Here is a 20,100-nt window from a genome sequence, read left to right as displayed (position 1 = left end):
AATAAATAAAAACACCACCCGCTAAAGATTCTCAACAAAGAAAGACAGGATGCCGAAAAAAGCGTGTAAAACGGACTAAGAATGCGTTATATGCAAGAACTTGGGAAGTAATGGCACTTCTCAAGCCAGGAAAGACGCAAGAATTGTCTGAACAAATAATGTAAATACAAATTAAAATAGTAGCATAACAAGAAACAAGATGGAATGGTAACAATATACGCAATAACTAAGAAGAACTACAGAGTATTTGATAGGGGTGCGAAAGATAAAAGAGGACAGGCTGGTATAAGTTTCGTGATGCAATAGCAATACCATATAATAGGATGTGTGGCTTACAACGAAAGATTATTCAAACTAAGTATTAATACAACAATATAACCTTGAATAATACTTATGCATCAACTGAAGATAAAGAAGAAGAAATAAAAGATGACTTCTTTGAAAATATGCAAAATCTGGTAGACATTGTTCCAAAAGGTAATATAATGATTATAATGGGTGAAATTAATGCAAATCTGGAAAATGAACAAATAACACACATTACATAATGTAACAAGTAAGAATGGACAAATATTGTGTGAATTTGCAGTTGCATACCGCTTGATAGTTACGAGTACTCAATTTCAACATGAAAGATCACACAAAGGAACGTGGATATCACGTGACTAGTGCACTATTAAACAGTGCACGGGAATGTAGCTGGTCAATGTGTTGATTGGTAGTAATAAAAGGATCTTATTAACGCGATGTAAGATCATTGAGAGTCCCCAATATTGACTCTGCCATTAATTCTAAAACAGACAATTTCTACAATCTTCAATGTAAAATCTTGCAGGCCAACGGGGGCCTGGCGTCTTGATTCAAGGCAAGGATAATCCTCTGTGGAGATGTATTGTCCTGTGTTTGTTGTAGTGTGTGCTGAGTGCCCCATAACAGGCTCAGTTTGTAATAGTAGGAGGCCTGTCCTCAATTTTGTTTTAGTTAAGGAGCTTATCCCCGTATAGTGTAACAGGCCAAAGTAGTCTTGGTGCTGAAATGTCCAAAATATTAAATAAAAATCAATCAAGCCATCAAACATAGAAACTGACAGAACAACATTATACGAGAAATTGAAAAATCTCAAGGAAAAGAAGGATGATAATGAGCAATGGAGTAACATTCCAACTGCAATGAAAGAAGCAGCCCACGAAGTTATACAGAAGAGAAAAACAGTTCCCAAAAATTATGGAGGGATGAACTTTGCAAGAATATTACTCACGAAACGGACAAAGCAAGAAACAGAGCAATGCAAACAATGAACAGGGCCAGAAAGGAAATATAAAAAAGGAATGAAAAAGGAGACAAGAATTTTTTAAAAGACATACAATCATTTAAACAGCAACAAGTATTATCACCAGTGATGTGTAAATTTACAGAATGTAATATTATATCACAAAAAGCACAAGATCTCAATAGATGGAGGTAATGTTTTAGAAATATCCTTTGGGAAGTAACAAGTACATAGTTATCAACATGTACACGTACATGTTGTAAATGTAATATTATAATACTATCTTCTGTAATTGGAAATTTGTCTCTGTTGCACAGTAAGGCTAATCAGGACTGGTCCTGCAGTTTAAATTGGAATCCGAACCACTATGTGCCTCCACTGGGTATCGAACCCAAGACTCCTTGATTACAAGGCGACGACGCTACCACTGCGCCATCGGGGAGAATAATACTTAATACTGAATGCCTCGCTTCGCTTCTTCATAGACGGAGTTGCACAAGAATGACCCATTGATACTGATTGCCTTGATTTATCACACACTGAGCACGAACCGAGACCATTGATTTGACACACACGTGGCCTACATTGAATAGATGTTCAAGGCCTTATCTACACGCAGGATGTGTGAGATTGCTTCGACTAATGTTCTCCCAACTTCATAGTTTGCTGTCCCTTCATGTTTCTGATTGTTGGAATGTGGTTCCTACGGACTGAACACAAACGAAGTTACTTATTGTAATAATAATAAAAATAATCACTTGTACCTATAAAAAAATCCTAAGAAATTGTAACTTGCCATATAATTGTATTGTATTTTAGTTTCTTGGCTTAGTTACTTGCTAAGCGAATATTTCGTTGTATAATCAGTAACTTTTCTACCTCTGTAAGACATTTTTTTCGAAACTTTACGAAAGTCTGACTAACAAACGTTTAACTTTAACTTACTCGTATGTGCAAAGGCATAAGAACAAATACTCTCATTTTTTCTAAACACGTCCGATTCAGTACCTTCACAATATTCGAAGTGGTATTCAACTTTGCTATATTTTCTCTTCCGAAGTCTTCAACCTTGAACAGGTTCTTAAAATACCTACATTAGAACTTCGTTGCATAGATTGAAATATATATATGTAATGTAAAATGAATAACTTTTATCATCAAACAGCGAACACAAGCTGGTAGAGTTACGCTTAGTAGTACCAACAGGACATCGATATCAATACAACCTACATTTTTCTAAAGAATGGAAAATAATAGAAAAAAGTGTTCTTGCGGTCATACGGGTTATCATTTACAAACTTCTTACTATTAAATAAAAAAAAACACTCTCCACAAAATCTCAAAACATTGGTGAAACTGTTATAAAAAAATATACAAAACCAAGAGGATACGGTCAAGGAAATATGTACGATAAAATTAAGAATTAGGTCATTCCATATACATATGAATTTGTTATATTTCCGAAATTATTTTGGTATTTTAAATGATTGCTTATGGTTACTTACAATTAGATAGTAATACAATTATGCTCCTTAAGCATATTCAAAATATTTCTCAACACATTCCATATTTTGTCAATTAGTTCTTTTTTTCATTTAAAAAGTGCTCTGTTTACAATCCAGTAAAGCTTCAAAGGCAGATGACCTGCATTCTTGGCCTTGAAATTAATAGGGTTAGTTTGAATAGTTGAATTAACATTTTTTTCAATTTTCTTCAGTCTTTTAAATGAATAACCCTATTATTAAATTATGAGAAACAATATACATTGTGCTTTGAACAAATCATTGACCTTATTGAAACATATAGCTACTCAAAAATCTCTTAGAGGTAATAAATATTAAATAAAATTGACATTATTTTTGCGGAAGTCATTTTGAATAGACCAGTGAGAAAGAAGTTTATTGAATTAATAAGTGAACGTTTTGTCACGTGGAGATATGCCGAGCATATATGTTTCATAATTGATAACTTTCTTTCTCTCCAGGGTTATATATTTGTTAAGGAATCTAAACAGTCATGTGCCTGAAGATTACGTAAGATCAGCTTACTTCGCTTTCTTTCAAAGCATTATTTCATATGGAATTTTACTTTGGGGGAACTGCAGTTATGTACAAGAAATTTTAATACTGCAGAGAAAAGCCGTGAAAATAATTACCAACTCACACAAATTAGTTCATTGTAAGCCACTGTTCATTAAGTTAAAATTTTTGACTGTGACAAATCTATATATTTACACTGTGCTGTTGTATGTAAAGAAAAATTTGCCACAGCTACAAAGTAGACAAGATGTACATTCCTATACTACAAGAAACAGCAGGCGTATAAATATACCCCATCATAGACTCTCAAAATTCCTGAATAGTTATGAAGCTTTAGGATTAAGACTATTTAATAAGCTAGCTCTTGATGTGACAAATATGACTATGAATGTACTGGTCAAAAAAAGTTATGCATATTGCAAGTTTTTCATATTCTGCATCACTGACGCCACAAATCTCCATACCTTTAAAGCAAACACATCAACCGAAGGCCAATTCAACACACAAAAGAGCAGGTACATGTCTGTGGCTGTGGTTTTGAAGCATATTTCACGTTTTAATCTCGTGATTCACCCACCGATTGTCTCGCAGTTCGTGAGAAGGGACGTCTCAAGGAAGGTTGCAATGGTTGTCACGGTATGAGTTTACATTTTAGAAATGCCACGAAACACACTTTCGGCAGTGAATAGAATCAGAATACTGACTCTACTACAGGAAGGTATGAAGCAACTGGACGTAGCAAATCGGGTAGGCTGTAATCAAAGTGACGTTTCTAGAGCGTGGAAGAAATTCCATGAGACCCATTCAATAGCAGATAGTCCCAGAGAAGGAACAATACGCAAAAACAACGGCTGCAAAAGACAGGCATATCCGTATTTCTGCTCGCAGACATCCTACGTCCACAGCAACCCAACTCCAGAAAGAGCTCCGTGAGGCCTCAGGGATCATGGTGTCCACACAAACGGTGCGAATCCGACTGCACGATATAGGGATTGATGCCCGTCGACCTTTGAAAGTTCCCCGACTCACTGCACAACATAGGGCACTACGCATAACAACATGAAAACTGACAACATGAAAACTGGACCGGGGAACAGTGGTCACAAACACTATTTACAGATGAAGTACGGGTTAGTCTGCACTACGCTGACAACACTATACGTGTCTGGAGAGCAAGTGAGCAGCGTTTCAATTAATCGTTCATGGTGGAACGCTTCTAGCAACAGGGTGGTTCGGAACTGTTCTGGGCAGGAATCATGTTGGGTCGTCGGACGCCATTAGTTCACATACAGGGTACTATGGATGCATGGACATACGAGGACAGTGTTCTTCGACCCGTCGTTAGGGCATTTGCGCAGGATGTTGGTGCAGGATTCACGTTGGTAGACGATAATGCCCGTCCTCACAGTGTCCGTTCAGTGGACCTTTTCCTTCGAAGGCATGCAATCCGTCGGATGGACTGGCCAGCAGTCTCCCCCGATATGAATTGTATCGAAAATGCCTGGCACCTTCTGAAACGTGCCATTGCAAACCGCCCTCACCCGCCACAAACCCTACGTGATCTGATACTCGCTGCCATTCAGGAATGGCACAATCTTCAACAACATGCATTGGATAACCTGGTTTACAGCATGCCCCGTCGTGTTCGAGAATGTCTACGTGTTCGTGGAGGCCACACACGTTACTGACTAGACGGTGAGGGGTTTCTGATAGGTTTACTCACCTTGGTAATTGGTGGTCTTTTTGTCGCATCTTACTTTGGTTAGGAAAACAACTTTTTTCTTTTGTTTCTTTGGCTACATCTTTCAGAATTTTCTTTAACTATGTTTTGGGTTTTGTACTTTCATTGCCCTAGTCGGAGGTATCGACATGTGTGGCTTCTGTGATGCAGAAAAAAAAATTGTTATATGCAAAACTTTTTTTGACCAGTATATTTAAACATAAACTGTATGCCTGGTTAGTTGCTACACCATTGTACTCAACTCAAGAATTCACATGTATTTTGTTCTTGACGTTGTCTATTGCTGTACAAGCTTAATCACAATAAAATATTATTATTATTATTATTATTATTATTATACCATGTGGCGTCTACAGTAGCTACCATCCTCCCAGTGACACGTGGTTAGTGCACCTCCATTCCCATCGCCGCTTCTTCTTTTCAAGCATTCCCCAATTGTCAGAAAGACGTTGGATTAACGCCGAAATTTTCGGAGCCGGGAAAAGAACCCGTGAAAGAAACCAAAGGTTGAGCACGAATTTTTCAAGGGATCGCCTGTAGAAAGTTAGCATTAGTTACATATTTTCTGATCAACATAATTATACTTATTTATTTATTTATTTACCTTCAATTCATTGAATTGAAAATACACTTTTTGAGGTTTGTTTCCAACCTCATAATGAACATAATATCCTGTTAGAAATTTCACTGCACGAGTTCCAGTAAGAGGAAAGTACTGAAACTCAGAAGTTAACACGTGATTCACCGTGAAGCCATTCGGAGTTCAGCGGCATATAGTTCCAAGTACCTTTCTTAGATGTTTCGAAGGTTCCACTGCTTTCACACACGTCGTCAGTCGATGCACTAAGGTGTGGTCCTGCGCACATTTGGTGCAATGGAGTTTTCTGCCATGCGGTAACTCTGCAATCGTACGCCGGATCCGAATCACTGTGCGCCTCTACCCGGTATCGAACCCGGCATTCCTTGATTACAATGTGACGACCTTCTTGTGTTGTAGCACATACGTACGCATTCGTACTTTTTGTGGGGTCAAGCTGTTGACGTAACATTGAATAGTAGAAATAATAATAGTAACAATAAAGTTACAGGCACTATTTTAATAACATTAAACTATTATCGTACAGAAAATAAATTATTATTTTCATCAATTTTTTATAACCTGGCGAGATTCTTGTACTCCATCTAGTAGATCACGTCAGCACGTTCTTCTTATTTATTTCATACAGTTTACATAGAGCTCACCCTTGCTTTTCAGGCACATTTCACGGCATTTAAATTTTTTGATTTTTTTTTTTTTTTGTACTTCAAATGATTTGTCTGTTAGATCCTTTCCTCTTTATTACATTTTTGTTTCAAAATGTTTATTTGTTTTCAAATAGCGTAATCTATCTTCGAAGTGAACAACTATCAGCGCTAACAAAAAGCGCATATTTCAAAAAAATGCTCTGAAAAACTGTCGGGAAGTTCCATCTGTGCTCTACAAATCTGATATAAAATCATGCAGACACGTTTCATCTTTTCTATTAACACGAAAGAAACATATAGATACGAAAACTCACTAGAAATGGCGTAAAAATTGAACGGCAAAAAATTGACAAAATAATGCACAAATCTACATTTTAAAAAAATGTAACGTAATCGGTCGCGGGGAGCTCTGCTCTCCCTCTGACAAAACCCCTACCACATCCCTACAGTAGATAGTAATTGTACGTTCTAGCACTACCCTGATTTTTTGACCCCTAAGAAAATCGCACCAAAACCTCAAAAACTCACTTTCTCTCCACGTTCCGCGCCTCATTTATTGCGCTGACGATGTTTCACAGCGCAGAAAAGCAGTGATGAGTAAATGCACTTTCTCATCCTTGAAGGATGAATGCACCTTATCGTAATTTTTTTCTAAGTCCGGGCCAAATGTTTATATATCGCGAGCTTTGTAAACCTCTCGCGAACGATGTGATATTTCTGCCACACACACATATGCGCGCGCCTCTCATTATTTCCGTATTGTGACGCAAGCAAACAAACAAAATAATAATTGTCTTTTTTTTAGGATTCCTGGCCCCTAAAACCACGCCAGGAGTGCGTGGTGCCCAACCAAAAAAGGTTCTAACGGCTTCGGTTGTAGATAACCACACCTCTGTAGAGTTTCACGTGTTTTTTTTTTTTCTCTCTCAAACTTCCATGAAACTCTACAGAGGACCTCCGTAATGCATGCAACGTGTACTAACGACTCTAGTGTTATTTGATGTTGTAATTTTGGATATAGAATTTTATTGTGAGATAGATAAAAATTATGTTAATTATAATATTTTCTTGATGAGGATGGAGAATATGTGTGTGTTACAAATAAAGTTGCATGCTTTTTTTTCTAGTGTGTTTTTGATGTTCGACAGCATCTGAAACGATAAAAAAAGAAAAAAAATTATTGTTAATTTTCTCATGTAAAAAAAAAAACAACGACAAATTTTGTGCAAATTCTGATTGTCTCCTGCTATAGTGCAAAAGCTGATGAAAAAAAAACATTGTAACTGATAACTGATGAAATTGACATTGTAACTGATCTGAACTAGTGAAATTGCCATTGTAACTGATTGTGCTAGTACAAAATTCTTATTGTAACTGATTGTGCAAGAAAAAAGATGTTAAACCTGTTAAAACGGCTCTTTGACCCTCTCGTTCTTCACGTCGTGGATGAAGGACTTCTCTGCGACCAGGATGACGCTGCATAGAGTATCCTCGGGCAACGGACTGTTGAACTCGCAGACGACCTTGATGTTGGTGCGATCGTTGACCACCACCTGCTTCCTCTTCGTGGTGTTGATGACGGACATGGGTCTGTGGGTTTTGAATTCGCTGGGCGTGTAGTACATGTCCACGCTTCCCTCGGTCACGCGCTTGTAAGAGGTATAAGCTTCGTAAAGTTTTAGATAATCATCTTTGGTCATGTCGAGGTTGTAATTTTCGCGCGGGAAGACTTCGTTCCTGCCATTCTTCAGATAAACGTTCTTGATCTTGCAGTCGTCGAACTTGCTGGAATCTTTTTCCTGATTCTTGTCCCTCCCGGTCTGAAAGAGCACTACGACGAAATCTGTCATGTCGAACTGTATGTTGTTGAACTGCGTCGTCACGTCGAATTCCATGTGACTTCCCGACGCTAACTTCTGCACGCACTGGTAACCGTGAAAGTGAATCGGCACCTGCGGACTCTTCAAGATCTCCGCTTTGTACTTGAGGGCGTAGTTCGTTTCGTATTCCACCACCGGCATTCTCAACTCCATGCTCCGGATGACGCACTTGGCTGCTTCGGGTAAAGTGTTGGGCAGCGGCGTGCCGTCCGGACCCAAAGTAGCGTATCGCATCAGTGCGTCGTTGTCGTTGGCCGCTCTTCGAAAGCTGATCCTCAGTCCTCCTTTCCACATGATCTCCTTGTAGTCCGAGAAGAATCCCGGAAGCAGACGCATGGGAAAGAGCACAGTAGTATGATTTGTGGTATTATAAACTCGAGAAAGTATGAACCCCCCTCAGGCAGATTTGACTACACTTAAAACTAGCTCAACATGCCCATATGAGTTTTTTGCTCAAGAGTGGAACCCTGTCTAATCCAAGATTTTTGTAAAAATGCCCTCGGGAATTTCCCGTGAAAGTATGACCCCTCTCAGATTGATTTGCCTACACTTATAAAATGCACTTCTGTGAGATTGTTGTCCTTTAATTTGTTAAAAATATGCCCCTCTTGATATTTTTTTTGGATACACTTAAAACTAAGCCAAGATGCTCATAAGAGCTACACACACACACACACACACACACACACACACACACATATTTACTTCCGGTCCACTTCCGGTTTAAGTTCAATTGGGCACCAGGCTCAACTTGTATATCTAGTACTAAGATAATGTAATTCTTCTAGAATTGCTCTGTGACTCTCTCATTTCTTACATCATAAACATATGATTTTTCACCTATAAGAATAACACTACATATAGTGTCATCAGGGAGTGTATCGTGGAATTCACAGATAATTTTAATGTTTGTCCTGTCATTAACCACAACTTGTTTCCTTTTTGAAGTGTTGATGACAAACATGGGTCTCTGTGTTTTGAATTCATCTGGTGTGTAATACATGTCAGTATTGCCAGTAGTGACCCTTTTGTATGCTGTAAATGCTTCATATAATTTAAGGAAATCATCCTTGGACATGTCTAAATTATAATTTTCTCTAGGAAATACCTCATTTCTGCCACTTTTAAGATATATGTTCTTGATGTTGCAGTTATCAAATTTACTTGAATTTTTTTCCTGATTATTGCGTCTTCCAGTCTGAAACAGTACCACCACAAAATCCGGCATGTCATATTGTATACTGGAGAATGAATTTGTAGCATCAAACTCATAATAAGTACCAGCGGCAGGTTTCTGTACACATTGATATGTATAAAATTGTAAAGGAATCTGTGGATTTTTTTAGGATATCTGCTTTGTATTTAAGAGCATAACTGGCTTCATATTCAACAACTGGCATTCTTAGCTCCATAGTCTGAATAATGCATTTGCCTTCATCAGGTAGGGTATTAGGCAGAGCTTCCCCGGATGAGTTTATTGCACTGTACCTCATCAAAGCATTATTATCATTGGCAGCTCTTCTAAATGTGATTCTTAAACCACCCTTCCACATAATATCTTTGTAATCTGAGAAGAATTCTGGCAACAGGCGCATTGGGAACAGCACTGTGTGGCTCTTAGATATAATTTTATCACCAGCCTCAAATCCACCTATTTTGTAGTAAGAAGCCTCGGTTTTGGATAATTTTAGTGTGGCCAAAGCTGTGGAGGTAATGCCGGGGTAATCTACTCTGTTTATAACAACACCATGTTTTCTGATCTCAATTTCAGAGAACAGATGTGGCACAAAATTGTCCACCAATCTTATATTTGAATTTGCCGGATAATCTGTACCATCGAGCTTTACAACATCAAATTTGATGTATAGATCTGCTCTGTGGGGGTGTATAAAGCCATCCCCTACATCAAGATCAACCTCAATCTCTGTGTTGGGTTGATTTAAATTTGCAAAGGTCCTCCTGTTTGGGGGGAATGATTGTAGCTCATAACTCTCAATATTTTCCATTTTTTTTGTATGTATTTTTATTTAAATATTAATCTCTATGATTGCAGTTGTTGTGGCTCCAGCAAAATCAACTAATTCTTCTTTTTCATTAGTGACCATCAATGCAATATAATCTATTCTATTATGGCACACAAGAAAATATAATGTTGGGGATGGAGTGTAGATGATTGGCTCCATAAATTCAGAATTAGGTTTAAATGTTGCAATGATGCCAGTTTGTTTGTGAGTGCCTATGCCATTTGATTTGGTGATCATACCCTCGGCCACATTACAGTGAATATTCAGAGTCTCTATGGCTAAGAATTTAGGTATATTAATAGCAGTGTGTTTGATGGCTGGTTCAAGTTTTGTGTTGTTCTCAAAGCCTAACAGCTCTCCTATAGTACCCAGATCCACTGTTTCTGTAGCAGATACAATCTCTACTCTGTGAGTGACAGAATTTTGAGTTAATACTATACCTCTGGGTAATTGAGCATTTAGAGTGGACAGATTATACTGCCCTGGAGTGATGACAATATTTTGATCCCCTACTGCAATTTTGTTGTTGTGGTGTGTAATATTAGGGATCAAGTACATGCCATAAAATGCTCTGAGAGCTATTGTTTTGGGATACACTATATCATCATGTAATTTGAGTTTCAATATTGAATTTTGGCTGGTGAGATGGAATACCCCCATGATGTTTTAAATACCACAGGGCCTTTTGAAAATTTTCAATTGATGGTTTATTTATTTGAGACATATATCTAAGAACAGATAAACACAAATGTCCACAATTAACATCTTTGAAGTTTTGAACACGGGCATTATTGTAATAAAGATTAGCTGATTTTAGATATTTTACTAAATTTTCAGGTGGAACACCTCCAAATGAATCAAACACAAATGCCTCATTTTTTAAATATTTAAGATAACAAATCCAGTGAGTGCCCTGATTTTTGTACTTATCCAAATTAACAATGCCACACTCTTTGTTGAGTGGTTGCTCTGGCAAAGAATCAGACATGTACACACCTCTAAAATTTTTGATGCCCAGTGGCTTGATTAAAGCTTCAATATCTTGGTTTGTAAGCGGCTCTTGTTTTTTTAAACTTATTCATGGCTCTCTTAACACCTTTGCCTTGTTTCTCCATGGCCAGGTTATGGCGCTTCAATTCATCTAATTCTGCCCTATTTTTCTTGGCATCTATTACTGTTTTTGCTATGGCAGCTGATCCCCCAGCCAAGCTCCCAACAGCCCCAAGTGCTGCTAAGATGGCCGGGATAGTAAATATAAATCCACCCACATGTGATTTTTTCCTGGATTGCTGTAATTTTTTTAATTGGGTGGTACTAAGCAACAATTTCATACCATGGCCCTTGGCAAGACAAGAGCTTTTTTTCTTGCGCTGCTTTTTGGTTAAAAGGCTATCAATAGTTTTAAGAGATTTAAGACCTGCATAAGGTATTTGATACATAACACCCGTGGCCTTCATTCTAGGTTTATTATATATATATATTCACAGCCCCAACCCCAGTTTTTGTTTGGTGTTCATAGCTATGGTGGTTCCCAATGCTGCTATTCTCTCACTCAAAGAAGCATCTTTGCTTACAAATCTACCAAATGCAGCCTCTTCTAATTTCTTGTCTGCAACATGTCTCTTGTCAAGATCAGAATGTGTGTTGTATGCTATGTCATGGTCTCTACAAGCAGCATCTAGGGGATTAACACCAGGATCACCTCTGTTTAATCTATGGTCCAATTTTGTACAGGGACCACAATACTGATAGCCTGGAATATGTAGTTCAAATGGCAGCTTGTTTATAATGTCATTAACCAACCCCCGACCCTCAGAAATATTCCAAAATTTAGGTGGTAGAGAATTAATAATTTTTATAAGATATCCAATCCCCTTAGTGTCATTCACTATAAAATTAGACAATTTTGTGCTTATCAAGTCCATAATTCCAACCTTTTCATTGTAAAAATTGTGGTTGCCAGCATTTTCCTCCCCAGCTATCACCAATAACCTATCTACAAGTTTCCTGACATCATCAACCCACACAAATTCTTTAGGCAGGGTGTTGTATTGTTTGATTCCACTGCCAGTCTTGATCTGTGACCATATGGGCTTGATTAAGTTGTTATATTTTGCTCCACTGCTAGACTTGACTCTTTTTTGTGTGGGATCATTGTTCTGGTATAGAGCATCTGATTTTATTAATATTTCTTTGTAATGCTCATAATCTTGATCTGTATAGCTGCCAGGTCTTTTCCTAGTCATCAGTTCCCACAATCCAGGTGTGCCGGGATATTTAACAAAACCACCTCTTTCTCCAAGATGAGATTCTGAATATACAATGAGATCATCTAACATAAATGTTACTCTGAAATTGCCAATTCTATGTATGATGCTACCATCACGCTCTGTCAGCATATAAGCCAAAGACTTCATCTTTGTTGTCTTTAGGTGTGCTTAAATATTTTTGAGCAAGAAGACCCAATTCAATAGGATCCAGAGTAGCTTCAATTCTTCGAGGAGCAACAGGACTAGGTGTATGAATACTAGAAACTGGGGTGATTGGATAATCTAATATGTTCCTTGCAGCTACAGGTACAAGCTCTGTGATCAAATTTTGATTTTGCTCTGTAACAGTTTTGATATTTTTACCTAATTCACTAATAGCATCAATAATAGGCTGTTCTGTTTGTTTGTGTTGTTCATAAATTCCTCGGTTCTGTGATTTCCATCCCTTAAATCTTTTTACAAGATAATCTCTTAATTTAAGATCATCAATGATTGGCCTTTTCATGGTTATTTATATATGTTTCAATGTCTAGAAAAGTGTTGATTTTATTTCTGTGTTTGCCACTATTGGGTTTTCTTGTCATATCAATTGTGACAAACCCATAGCTGTCCTGGTTCCAGCACCTACTGCAAAACTTGGAAAAATCATTGTAGCTCAAGTCCCCACCTACATATTCATCATGTATGTGTTTGAGGTTGGTATGATCTTGATGAAACACACATATAAAATTTCTGTTGTCTCGGATCAGCTGCTTCGGTATTTTAGAAAAAGTCTGTGCCAGGTATAAGCAATCAATGTTTTTGTGTCGGCCCTGTGTAAAGAAATTTCTAACCTTGTTTTGATTATCCAGTATAATGTCATCAAACACAACAACAGAATTATCGAGACATTCATGAAGTGGCTTAACATCTGATTCAAAAGTAGCAATATCCAGTCCATCATATAGCTTCATCAGCTGCTGATATTTTAATTGTTCCAAGCTCTTAGAGAAAACATACACGTGCCTGTTTTTCCAGTCTAACCAGTTGGGTGCCAATAAAAAATTATCAATCATTAGTGTAGTTTTACCACAAGCCGATGGTCCAACAATAAGACATCTAATATTATCAGGCAGCAACTTGCCATTTCTCTTAATCTGCTGTTCAGGTTCTGGCAGCCTCTTTATAACATCCCAGGTGCTCATATTATCACTTTGTCTCCATCGATCCAGCTGTGTTTTGAGAGTCCTAGCCATTTGACAAGTAACTTGTTGCCTTTTCCGCGGATGATTTTTTCTATGAGATATGTGTCAGGCTGTTTAGTTTTGCTGAGTTCTTCTTCATAGAACCGGCCTTTGAGAATTTCTCCTCGGTGGTCTTTTATTATATATGTGTTAAGGGTCCCAGGTTTAACTTGAACCACTGTAAATAATTCAGTGCTCCAGTTTCTTGTAAAGCCTCTTTTGAATAAGTGCTTATATTTGCTGATTCTTACTTGATCACCCACCTTGTATTTGGCTTTTCTTGTTGTTGGCTGGTATCTAGGATAATAAACAGTCCTGATCAATTTTTGCTCATCAGATGAAGTTACTTCAGAAGGTTTCATGTTGATTGTGGAATGGACCGAGTTGTTATATTTATGTAGAAGTTCTGGAAGAATATTAAGCCATTTATAATTACCTTAAGTGTAAATTGTTTATACATATGATTTTTTAGGGTTTTGTTGAATCTCTCTACAATTGAGGCTTTGAGATCACAGTAACTCGAATAATGTTGTATTGACTGGCTTTTAATAAATTGTTGGAACACAGAATTATAAAATTCTTTGCCATTATCTGTTTGCAAATAGCGCGGTGATCTTCCACTCTGATTGATTATTGTCCTGAAGGCTTCTGTAACACATTTTCCAGTCTTGGATTTGAGTGGCACAGCCCAGGCAAATTTTGAAAATGTATCCATTACAGTGAGTAGATACTTGTAGCCCTTGTTGATTTTGTCTAAGTTTTTCAGCTGTCCACTTGCCATCTCAATCAAGTCGCTCTGCCATAAATCATCTATGCCTTTTGTGACTACTGGCAGTCTCTTATAATTATGTCTGGCTTGTCTGTGTAATTCATCAACAATAATTTGTCTAGACATAATATGAAAACAAGAATATTGCAACTATGGGGTGTTCAGCAGCTGATACTACAGGATTTTCTAAATATAATTTGTCTCCTATTTGTATATGAAATTCCAGAGAGCCATCATCTTCAGCATAAGATGTTTCTAATGTATTGGGATCTGTAAAATCCTCTAACTCTACACTGGTGATTTTTGGTTTGTTGTCAGCATTTGTTATTGATAAGGTGGGGTAGTGGTGTGCCTGTGATTGAAGCCAATATTTGATCTTGATTGGTCTCAGTGTGCCCCCAACAAAAAACTGGTAATAAAATTGTGCAGGGGACAGCATATATATTTTGCCACCTGGTGTAAATGGTGAATCATATTCTTTGTTGGGGATGCTGTACAATTCAAGAATTACTGTATGTTTTGGATTCTCAATTATGCCTGTTATTTCTTTTTCTGCTGTAAGCAATCTGCTTGTTACAGATTCAAGGTGCTCATTGATGGTCCTAACAACATCATCATGGCCTGGCTTGATTTTTATGTCCACAACAAGTTTCTTGTATTGTTGCACAATCTCTTGAAGCTGGGTGGCAAAAACAGACAGAGCATTTGCTTGATTGGATTCCATGGTCCCTAGCTGTTGCTTGATATTAGCTACAATTTGTTGCAAATTTTCAATAACTGCCAATTTTGAATTTTGAGCAGTAAGATCATGGACCTGTCTTCTGATATCCTCAAACAGGGCATGCAGTTCATTAATATGTTGATTAGTTGGTAGAGTGGCCACTGTCTGAGTAAGTTGTTTGATCTCTGTCTGGATATTCTTGATATCTTCTGATTTCAATATGCGATTCACAGCTCTCTTAATATTTTTAAGTTCCTGTGATGTAGGCAGATTTGTTACAGTATTTTGCAAAGATTCAAGTGCCAATTTCACATTATTTAATTCAGAAGCATCAGCCACATTTTGCATAGAATTTTGGAGCAGGGCTATATCTGCCTGAGTGGGTGTTGATTGTAGTAAAATTTCAAGTTTTGTTTGGATATCATCGATCAAGTGATGAAAATGAGATAGCTCAGATTCAGTGTTGAGGTTTTCAAGCTTTGTGATCTGTTGCTGGACACTGACAAGTGTGTCTACAATACCAGGCAGGCGGGATTCTAGAGATTCTTGTACATTTGTCAAATCACTTTGCACTGCTGCTATTGTACCCTCAAGATGGGTTATGGTACTTTGAATTTTTCCAAAATCTTCATATGTTTCAAGTTGCAGCTTAATGTTGGCAACACTCCGAGTTATTGCACTCAAAGCATCAGAAGATGGGAAGTTGTTCATAAAATTTTCAAGTGTCTCAATTTTTTCTTTAACCTCGGCTATGGCATTGTTCAAGGGGTCCAGATTAGGTATCTGGAGTGATTGAATCTGTTCCTTTAGAGTGGAAATCACTAGATCAAAATCTTCTTGTGATTTTATGCTTTTGACAATTGTTTGGAGCTGTGTCTGGACATTATTTATCTGCTCTTCCAATTGTTGTTTCAATTGCTCAGAGTTGGTGGCCTGGGTCTTAAATTTGGCTTGAAGAGCAGCTACAGCCTCTTCTAAACTTTGAAAATTATCTAATGTGGCCAAGTCAGTATATTTTTGAAGCAGCAATTGGAGTTCAGAATCAATTTTAAGAAGAGGGTCCATGCATTGTGATTGCAAATTTGTAATTTCTAGTTGAAGACTGGCTTTGAGTGTGGTTTGTAAAGCTTGTAAATCACTTCTTAATTTCTTGACTCTGACATCAAGCATCAGAATCTCATCACTGTGATCTTCATGTCTTGTATGGCCAAATATATCATTAGGCATTTTTGTTTTAGTGGTTATTTATTATTGAATATCTAATTCTTAATTCTATAAAAAAAGGTATAAGCTTGTCATAGGATCCAGGGACCTCAATATATAAGCAGTCACCAGCAGAAACAGTATATACAGTGCCAGAAACCATGTTTGAGTGCTTAATTCTATAAATATTTCTCCCTATTGAAATCTTGACATTACCCTCAGGGGTTGTAATAAATTGCATTTGACCACCTACAGGTAATTGGTAATGATTTAAATTATTGTTAAATATGTACAATATTTTACCTGTTTCATCATCAACATCTGTAAGTATGCTGTTCAGATGAATAATTAACAAAGCACTTAGTTTAGATATCATATCAGAAGAGGGTTGTGGTGTTGGCAGGTCCATAATAGCCTGTTTTTTGAACCCAAATAAGTTCATAGGCGTGTTTATTTATTTCAAATCATGCTCTGTAATTGGGCATTGATTACCACTTTTCAAATCACAATGACCCCATGGTAGAGTATGTATGCCACATGATAAAATACATCTCTTATCATCATGTGGGTCCAGAGCCACTTTTCTTACAATATTTGTAGTCAACAAGTGATCCACACTCTGAATTCTGGATTCTGATGTTCTGATTGTGCTACATGATTTGAGGCAATTTTTGTAATCTTCAAATTCAAGCTCTTTGTCTACAGTCACTCTGCCAATGCCCTTGGCCTTTTTGGCAACAGCGCCACTACATGTTTCAAAGCTGTACATCTTGGCTCTTAACCCAGCAAATGCCACAATAACATCACCAAGTGTCTCATCTTTTAACTTGCCAGGCACCTTTTTGTTGTGGGGTTTAATTTTTGAATGTTCAGTGGTATCAAAATATTTAAACAATTCAGGCTGTGCTATATCTTGATAAACATCTTCTGTTTGAATATCAAGAACAAATCTATCTGTGTCCATGTACATCAGTTTTACACGATCCTTATAAAAAGGCTTCAACACATTATAAAACAATTTTAACATGTGTAATTTGGCCAATTCCAATATCACAGCCCCTACATAAATAGGCTTATCAAACTTAATCTTTGTTTTTTCATGTTGAAAAGTGCCATATTTTCATCATAAATTCTTCTGTAATTGAAGTTGGGCTTTGCTATCAATTTTTTGCTCCGGCTGGGGTCAGTAATTATTTTAACATCAATATGTTTTCTGACATTTTCTATGGTTTTGCCATACACTGAATTGACCATCAATTTAAACAAGGTCTTATCAAATTGGCTCATTGCAGATGTTCGAAGCTCTGTGTTTGTATCAATATATGGCTTCAACCATCTTGAGTGCCTGAACCTCAAAACTTTTTCAACTTTGGTCACTTGAACACCATGATTCATCAGGAACTGGAGGTTTTTGTAATATATGACATAATCCTGTTTCGGCTCTAGAGTCATCATCAATTTCTTCTGTTTAGAGCCAGGTGAACACTTAACCTCGGGAATTGGGGGCAGATCAGAAAATGTGTTGTGTAAATCATCAGGAATTGTCAGATCAACCTCTAAGAACAGGCCATAGTTACTGTCATCAAAATCCTTAAGATCTTCAATATTGAAATCTTCAACCCACTCAAGCCCTGCATATGGCAGTTTTTTCATCATAGCATAACCATAGAGGCTATTGGCATCTACATACAGTATATAATTTGATGGCAGTGCTGGATCATAATCAGGAATATATTTGTTATTTGCTCTGGCATATCTCTGAGAACATTGCACCATGCCTCCTCTTATACATTGTTCCATAAACAGATACATATCTTGATCCTGGATCAGATCCAATTGCATTTTAGTGTTTAAAAACATTGCAGACCATGCTAGGCCCGGAGCACTGTAAAAATACATTGGATCCAGCTTATAATTTTCCATGGAAGATTTTCTAAATGCCTGAAGTATATCAGCTAAGAGGGTCACATCAAGTTTTAAATATGCCTTGTGATAATCACCAAATGTCTGGCATTTTAAATTGTTCCACATCAACTGGGCATGGTGATAATCTTCATCAGTGATTCCAGATGCTCTGATTTTGCTGTAAAACTCTTGTTGTGGTGGCAGAGAACACTCATCAAATTTAGAAAAATCTGTAACATAATCATATGGATATACACCCTTCCGCCTAATTAATTTCAGGTCCTGATTTGGAAACGAAGCACATGTGATTTTGAATTGATCATCAGATAATTGAGTGGCCAGTGTAGCCAGGCTAGCAGACAGAATTCTGTATGAATCAAGAAATCTTAAGTGAATAGGAACACCATTAACTTTAATTATTTTGCTAATGGCAATATATTTTTCATTATTTTCAGCTAAAATATTTAAATTCTGCTTGTCAAACCCCTCGTACCTGATCAGATGATGAAAATCATAATTGGATGCACCATGGCAAAATATGGGGACAAATTTTGGTCTCTGGATCTTAATATTACAGCTATTACACAGGGCCATTGAGAATTTACCATCTGTATGGGAATGGTGATGAACCTTGATATTTGCATCTGAAAATTCAGAATCACATACCGGGCATTTTTCTACATTGTTGAAATCTTCAATCTGTTCCTCTGTGAAAGGCAACATAGGTTTTGATTTTAATAAGACATTAGATGCTATGCAACGGCACTCATTTTCTATTCTATCTGCAAATTCTTTGATGGCATCTGCTCCCATGTATAAATCTTCTTTACTAACAACCCCATCCTGTACAACCACATAATAAAAACTAGAAGGTTCATGTAACTGGTATGATGTACTTGAAGATTCATCAGGATCTGGGCTACAGAATGCAAGAGGTTTGAGATTTGATTCAAAATCACAGACTATATATGCTGGGTGTTCCAACAAGGCTTCAATTTTTTTGAATTTGGCATTTTCACTTGGATTAGGCATCACCATATGAACAGGTTTATGGTTGCCACAGTATTTCAGATGCTCAATTAACTTGTTTTTAGCAACTTCTGCATTCTCTTCACAAACACCATTCACCATTTTTGTACCATCAAATACAATTAAACATCTTCTGCACAACTTGAATATTGTCCTAGATTTGTCTAGTTGTTTTCTGACTAAAGCTTCAAGATTATGTATCAGAGTATAATGGTGTGTATCATCCCCTTCAGTTAAGAGCAGATCAATCGGAACAGCAGAATCATCATCAAATGTACTGATTCTGAGAGGTGCTATCAAGCAATTGCCACGGCCAGTAGAACAAATAAATACATTAATAGATAATTGTTTACCATTAATATCCCTGGCCTTTTTTTTCAAATTTATCAATATTCTGAACAGACATTGGATATTCTAAACCCTCCATTGCTTCATCAAAATTGTGTTCATATTGTTTATAATAAGTTATTCTCTGAGGGTTCCTTAAAACTGGATACAAAGCAGCTAAAATACACCACAAAAAGCATTTCTCATCATTATTTTCTATGTTAACCACGGCTCTTTTGTTTTTAATATTGGCGGGTAATGGCAGATATGTAGATCCTTGTAATGGGCTGAATTCAGAAATATTAACATATAACTTGTGTGGAGATCCGCATAGGCTCCATCCTGACTCTTTTGCTGCAAATTCAGAGTGTTTAATATTCAATTGATCTATCAAACTGCTTATTATTTTGTCTGAATTTGCATTTGAATATACAGCTACAGTTTCTGTTATGTG

This window comes from Lepisma saccharinum, chromosome 2 (genome assembly GCF_977018435.1).
Source record: "Lepisma saccharinum chromosome 2, izLepSacc3.1, whole genome shotgun sequence".
Classification (NCBI taxonomy): Eukaryota; Metazoa; Arthropoda; class Insecta; order Zygentoma; family Lepismatidae; genus Lepisma; species Lepisma saccharinum.
The sequence above is the reverse complement of the archived record's forward strand: the minus strand, read 5'-3'. Positions refer to the sequence as shown.